Below are 7,653 nucleotides of genomic sequence, written 5' to 3'. Positions count from 1 at the left end.
GAAAATTTTCAAAAATGGCCGATTTTTTGGTCGAACTTCGGAAGGCTAAAAAAATAGGAAATACAAGTCGCCTGATGGCCTAATTAGTATGGATTTAAACTAAACTATCCTAGATTTGTGCTATGCAAAAAACCGCATGAAAAAGACCTATTAAGGAGAAATAACATTTTTCGCAAAAGTATCAAAATCGGCCATTTTTGGCTAAGTAGCAAAGGGGGGACAAAGGAAAATTTTCAAAAATTGCCGATTTTTTGTCGAACTTCCGAAGGCTAAAAAAATAGGAAATACAAGTCGCCTGATGGCCTAATTAGTATGGATTGAAAGCTAAACTATCCTAGATTTGTGCTATGCAAAAAACCATGAAAAAAGACCGATTAGAGGAGAAATAACATTTTTCGCAAAAGTATCAAAATCGGCCATTTTTTGGCAAAGTAGCAAAGGGGGGACCAAAGGAAAATTTTCAAAAATCGGCTATTTTTTGGTCGAACTTCGGAAGGCTAAAAAAATAGGAAATACAAGTCGCCTGATGGCCTAATTAGTATGGATTGAAAGCTAAACTATCCTAGATTTGTGCTATGCAAAAAACCGCATGAAAAAAGACCGATTAGAGGAGAAATAACATTTTTCGCAAAAGTATCAAAATCGGCCATTTTGGCAAAGTAGCAAAGGGGGGACCAAAGGAAAATTTTCAAAAATGGCCGATTTTTTGGTCGAACTTCGGAGGCTAAAAAAATAGGAAATACAAGTCGCCTGATGGCCTAATTAGTATGGATTGAAAGCTAAACTATCCTAGATTTGTGCTATGCAAAAAACCGCATGAAAAAAGACCGATTAGAGGAGAAATAACATTTTTCGCAAAAGTATCAAAATCGGCCATTTTTGGCAAAGTAGCAAAGGGGGGACCAAAGGAAAATTTTCAAAAATGGCCGATTTTTTGGTCGAACTTCGGAAGGCAAAAAAATAGGAAATACAAGTCGCCTGATGGCCTAATTAGTATGGATTGAAAGCTAAACTATCCTAGATTTGTGCTATGCAAAAAACCGCATGAAAAAAGACCGATTAGAGGAGAAATAACATTTTTCGCAAAAGTATCAAAATCGGCCATTTTTGGCAAAGTAGCAAAGGGGGGACCAAAGGAAAATTTTCAAAAATGGCCGATTTTTTGGTCGAACTTCGGAAGGCTAAAAAAATAGGAAATACAAGTCGCCTGATGGCCTAATTAGTATGGATTGAAAGCTAAACTATCCTAGATTTGTGCTATGCAAAAAACCGCATGAAAAAAGACCGATTAGAGGAGAAATAACATTTTTCGCAAAAGTATCAAAATCGGCCATTTTTGGCAAAGTAGCAAAGGGGGGACCAAAGGAAAATTTTCAAAAATGGCCGATTTTTTGGTCGAACTTCGGAAGGCTAAAAAAATAGGAAATACAAGTCGCCTGATGGCCTAATTAGTATGGATTGAAAGCTAAACTATCCTAGATTTGTGCTATGCAAAAAACCGCATGAAAAAAAGACCGATTAGAGGAGAAATAACATTTTTCGCAAAAGTATCAAAATCGGCCATTTTTGGCAAAGTAGCAAAGGGGGGACCAAAGGAAAATTTTCAAAAATGGCCGATTTTTTGGTCGAACTTCGGAAGGCTAAAAAAATAGGAAATACAAGTCGCCTGATGGCCTAATTAGTATGGATTGAAAGCTAAACTATCCTAGATTTGTGCTATGCAAAAAACCGCATGAAAAAAGACCGATTAGAGGAGAAATAACATTTTTCGCAAAAGTATCAAAATCGGCCATTTTTGGCAAAGTAGCAAAGGGGGGACCAAAGGAAAATTTTCAAAAATGGCCGATTTTTTGGTCGAACTTCGGAAGGCTAAAAAATAGGAAATACAAGTCGCCTGATGGCCTAATTAGTATGGATTGAAAGCTAAACTATCCTAGATTTGTGCTATGCAAAAAACCGCATGAAAAAAGACCGATTAGAGGAGAAATAACATTTTTCGCAAAAGTATCAAAATCGGCCATTTTTGGCAAAGTAGCAAAGGGGGGACCAAAGGAAAATTTTCAAAAATGGCCGATTTTTTGGTCGAACTTCGGAAGGCTAAAAAAATAGGAAATACAAGTCGCCTGATGGCCTAATTAGTATGGATTGAAAGCTAAACTATCCTAGATTTGTGCTATGCAAAAAACCGCATGAAAAAAGACCGATTAGAGGAGAAATAACATTTTTCGCAAAAGTATCAAAATCGGCCATTTTTGGCAAAGTAGCAAAGGGGGGACCAAAGGAAAATTTTCAAAAATGGCCGATTTTTTGGTCGAACTTCGGAAGGCTAAAAAAATAGGAAATACAAGTCGCCTGATGGCCTAATTAGTATGGATTGAAAGCTAAACTATCCTAGATTTGTGCTATGCAAAAAACCGCATGAAAAAAGACCGATTAGAGGAGAAATAACATTTTTCGCAAAAGTATCAAAATCGGCCATTTTTGGCAAAGTAGCAAAGGGGGGACCAAAGGAAAATTTTCAAAAATGGCCGATTTTTTGGTCGAACTTCGGAAGGCTAAAAAAAATAGGAAATACAAGTCGCCTGATGGCCTAATTAGTATGGATTGAAAGCTAAACTATCCTAGATTTGTGCTATGCAAAAAACCGCATGAAAAAAGACCGATTAGAGGAGAAATAACATTTTTCGCAAAAGTATCAAAATCGGCCATTTTTGGCAAAGTAGCAAAGGGGGGACCAAAGGAAAATTTTCAAAAATGGCCGATTTTTTGGTCGAACTTCGGAAGGCTAAAAAAATAGGAAATACAAGTCGCCTGATGGCCTAATTAGTATGGATTGAAAGCTAAACTATCCTAGATTTGTGCTATGCAAAAAACCGCATGAAAAAAGACCTATTAGAGGAGAAATAACATTTTTCGCAAAAGTATCAAAATCGGCCATTTTTGGCAAAGTAGCAAAGGGGGGACCAAAGGAAAATTTTCAAAAATGGCCGATTTTTTGGTCGAACTTCGGAAGGCTAAAAAAATAGGAAATACAAGTCGCCTGATGGCCTAATTAGTATGGATTGAAAGCTAAACTATCCTAGATTTGTGCTATGCAAAAAACCGCATGAAAAAAGACCGATTAGAGGAGAAATAACATTTTTCGCAAAAGTATCAAAATCGGCCATTTTTGGCAAAGTAGCAAAGGGGGGACCAAAGGAAAATTTTCAAAAATGGCCGATTTTTTGGTCGAACTTCGGAAGGCTAAAAAAATAGGAAATACAAGTCGCCTGATGGCCTAATTAGTATGGATTGAAAGCTAAACTATCCTAGAGTTGTGCTATGCAAAAACCGCATGAAAAAAGACCGATTAGAGGAGAAATAACATTTTTCGCAAAAGTATCAAAATCGGCCATTTTTGGCAAAGTAGCAAAGGGGGGACCAAAGGAAAATTTTCAAAAATGGCCGATTTTTTGGTCGAACTTCGGAAGGCTAAAAAAATAGGAAATACAAGTCGCCTGATGGCCTAATTAGTATGGATTGAAAGCTAAACTATCCTAGATTTGTGCTATGCAAAAAACCGCATGAAAAAAGACCGATTAGAGGAGAAATAACATTTTTCGCAAAAGTATCAAAATCGGCCATTTTTGGCAAAGTAGCAAAGGGGGGACCAAAGGAAAATTTTCAAAAATGGCCGATTTTTTGGTCGAACTTCGGAAGGCTAAAAAAATAGGAAATACAAGTCGCCTGATGGCCTAATTAGTATGGATTGAAAGCTAAACTATCCTAGATTTGTGCTATGCAAAAAACCGCATGAAAAAAGACCGATTAGAGGAGAAATAACATTTTTCGCAAAAGTATCAAAATCGGCCATTTTTGGCAAAGTAGCAAAGGGGGGACCAAAGGAAAATTTTCAAAAATGGCCGATTTTTTGGTCGAACTTCGGAAGGCTAAAAAAATAGGAAATACAAGTCGCCTGATGGCCTAATTAGTATGGATTGAAAGCTAAACTATCCTAGATTTGTGCTATGCAAAAAACCGCATGAAAAAAGACCGATTAAAGGAGAAATAACATTTTTCGCAAAAGTATCAATTTGGCCATTTTTGGCAAAGTAGCAAAGGGGGGACCAAAGGAAAATTTTCAAAATTGGCCGATTTTTTGGTCGAACTTCGGACGGCTAAAAAATAGGAAATACAAGTCGCCTGATGGCCTAATTAGTATGGATTGAAAGCTAAACTATCCTAGATTTGTGCTATGCAAAAAACCGCATGAAAAAAGACCGATTAGAGGAGAAATAACATTTTTCGCAAAAGTATCAAAATCGGCCATTTTTGGCAAAGTAGCAAAGGGGGGACCAAAGGAAAATTTTCAAAAATGGCCGATTTTTTGGTCGAACTTCGGAAGGCTAAAAAAATAGGAAATACAAGTCGCCTGATGGCCTAATTAGTATGGATTGAAAGCTAAACTATCCTAGATTTGTGCTATGCAAAAAACCGCATGAAAAAAGACCGATTAGAGGAGAAATAACATTTTTCGCAAAAGTATCAAAATCGGCCATTTTTGGCAAAGTAGCAAAGGGGGGACCAAAGGAAAATTTTCAAAAATGGCCGATTTTTTTGGTCGAACTTCGGAAGGCTAAAAAAATAGGAAATACAAGTCGCCTGATGGCCTAATTAGTATGGATTGAAAGCTAAACTATCCTAGATTTGTGCTATGCAAAAAACCGCATGAAAAAAGACCGATTAGAGGAGAAATAACATTTTTTTGCAAAAGTATCAAAATCGGCCATTTTTGGCAAAGTAGCAAAGGGGGGACCAAAGGAAAATTTTCAAAAATGGCCGATTTTTTGGTCGAACTTCGGAAGGCTAAAAAAATTGGAAATACAAGTCGCCTGATGGCCTAGTTAGTATGGATTGAAAGCTAAACTATCCTAGATTTGTGGTATGCAAAAAACCGCATGAAAAAAGACCGATTAAAGGAGAAATAACATTTTTTCGCAAAAGTATCAAATCGGGCCATTTTTGGCAAAGTAGACAAAGGGGGGACCAAATTAAAATTTTCAAAAATGGCAGATTTTTTGGTCGAACTTCGGAAGGCTAAAAAATAGGAAATACAAGTCGCCTGATGGCCTAATTAGTATGGATTGAAAGCTAAACTAGCGTAGATGTGTGCTATGCAAAAAACCGCATGAAAAAAGACCGATTAGAGGAGAAATAACATTTTTCGCAAAGTATCAAAATCGCCATTTTTGGCAAAGTAGCAAAGGGGGTACCAAAGGAAAATTTTTCAAAAATGGCCGATTTTTTGGTCGCAACTTCGGAAGGCTAAAAAATATCAAATACAAGTCGCCCTGATGGCCTAATTAGTATGGATTGAAAGCTAAACTATCCTAGATTTGTGCTATGCAAAAAAACCGCATGAAAAAAGACCGTAATTAGAGGAGAAATAACCTTTTTCGCAAAAGTATCAAAATCGGCCATTTTTGGCAAAGTAGCAAAGGGGGGACCAAAGGAAAATTTTCAAAACAAATGGCCGATTTTTTGATCGAACTTCGGAATGCTAAAAAAGATTACTAAAAAAGGAAATACAAGTCCGCCTGATGGCCGAATTAGTATGGATTGAAAGCTTAAACTAGCCTAGATTTGTGCTATGCAGAAAACCTCATTAAAAACGACCGAATTATGAGGAGAAATAACATTTTTCGCCAAAGTATCAAAATCGGCCAGTTTTGTCAATGTATCAAAGGGGGGACCCAAAGAAAATTTTCACAAATGGCCGTTTTTTTTTTGATCGAACTTCGGAAGGCTAAAAAAAATCGGAAATACAAGGCGCCTGATGGTCCTAATGAGTATGGATTGAAAGCTAAACTATCCTAAGATTTGTGCTATGTCAAAAACCGCATGAAAAAAGACCGCTTAGAGGAGAAATAACATTTTTCGCAAAAGTAATCAAAATCGGCCAGTTTTTTGGTCAAAGTAGCAAAGGGGGTACCAAAGGAAAATTTTCATAAATGGCCGATTTTTTAGATCGAACTTCGGAAGGCTAAAAAAATAGGAAATACAAGTCGCCTGATGGCCTAATTAGTATGGATTGAAAGCTAAACTATCCTAGATTTGTGCTATGCAAAAAACCGCATGAAAAAAGACCGATTAGAGGAGAAATAACATTTTTCGCAAAAGTATCAAAATCGGCCATTTTTGGCAAAGTAGCAAAGGGGGGACCAAAGGAAAATTTTCAAAAATGGCCGATTTTTTGGTCGAACTTCGGAAGGCTAAAAAAATAGGAAATACAAGTCGCCTGATGGCCTAATTAGTATGGATTGAAAGCTAAACTATCCTAGATTTGTGCTATGCAAAAAACCGCATGAAAAAAGACCGATTAGAGGAGAAATAACATTTTTCGCAAAAGTATCAAAATCGGCCATTTTTGGCAAAGTAGCAAAGGGGGGACCAAAGGAAAATTTTCAAAAATGGCCGATTTTTTGGTCGAACTTCGGAAGGCTAAAAAAATAGGAAATACAAGTCGCCTGATGGCCTAATTAGTATGGATTGAAAGCTAAACTATCCTAGATTTGTGCTATGCAAAAAACCGCATGAAAAAAGACCGATTAGAGGAGAAATAACATTTTTCGCAAAAGTATCAAAATCGGCCATTTTTGGCAAAGTAGCAAAGGGGGGACCAAAGGAAAATTTTCAAAAATGGCCGATTTTTTGGTCGAACTTCGGAAGGCTAAAAAAATAGGAAATACAAGTCGCCTGATGGCCTAATTAGTATGGATTGAAAGCTAAACTATCCTAGATTTGTGCTATGCAAAAAACCGCATGAAAAAAGACCGATTAGAGGAGAAATAACATTTTTCGCAAAAGTATCAAAATCGGCCATTTTTGGCAAAGTAGCAAAGGGGGGACCAAAGGAAAATTTTCAAAAATGGCCGATTTTTTGGTCGAACTTCGGAAGGCTAAAAAAATAGGAAATACAAGTCGCCTGATGGCCTAATTAGTATGGATTGAAAGCTAAACTATCCTAGATTTGTGCTATGCAAAAAACCGCATGAAAAAAGACCGATTAGAGGAGAAATAACATTTTTCGCAAAAGTATCAAAATCGGCCATTTTTGGCAAAGTAGCAAAGGGGGGACCAAAGGAAAATTTTCAAAAATGGCCGATTTTTTGGTCGAACTTCGGAAGGCTAAAAAAATAGGAAATACAAGTCGCCTGATGGCCTAATTAGTATGGATTGAAAGCTAAACTATCCTAGATTTGTGCTATGCAAAAAACCGCATGAAAAAAGACCGATTAGAGGAGAAATAACATTTTTCGCAAAAGTATCAAAATCGGCCATTTTTGGCAAAGTAGCAAAGGGGGGACCAAAGGAAAATTTTCAAAAATGGCCGATTTTTTGGTCGAACTTCGGAAGGCTAAAAAAATAGGAAATACAAGTCGCCTGATGGCCTAATTAGTATGGATTGAAAGCTAAACTATCCTAGATTTGTGCTATGCAAAAAACCGCATGAAAAAAGACCGATTAGAGGAGAAATAACATTTTTCGCAAAAGTATCAAAATCGGCCATTTTTGGCAAAGTAGCAAAGGGGGGACCAAAGGAAAATTTTCAAAAATGGCCGATTTTTTGGTCGAACTTCGGAAGGCTAAAAAAATAGGAAATACAAGTCGCCT

The sequence above is a fragment of the Montipora foliosa genome, chromosome 14, assembly GCF_036669935.1.
Source record: "Montipora foliosa isolate CH-2021 chromosome 14, ASM3666993v2, whole genome shotgun sequence".
Taxonomy (NCBI): domain Eukaryota; kingdom Metazoa; phylum Cnidaria; class Anthozoa; order Scleractinia; family Acroporidae; genus Montipora; species Montipora foliosa.
Note: the sequence above shows the minus strand (reverse complement) of the source record.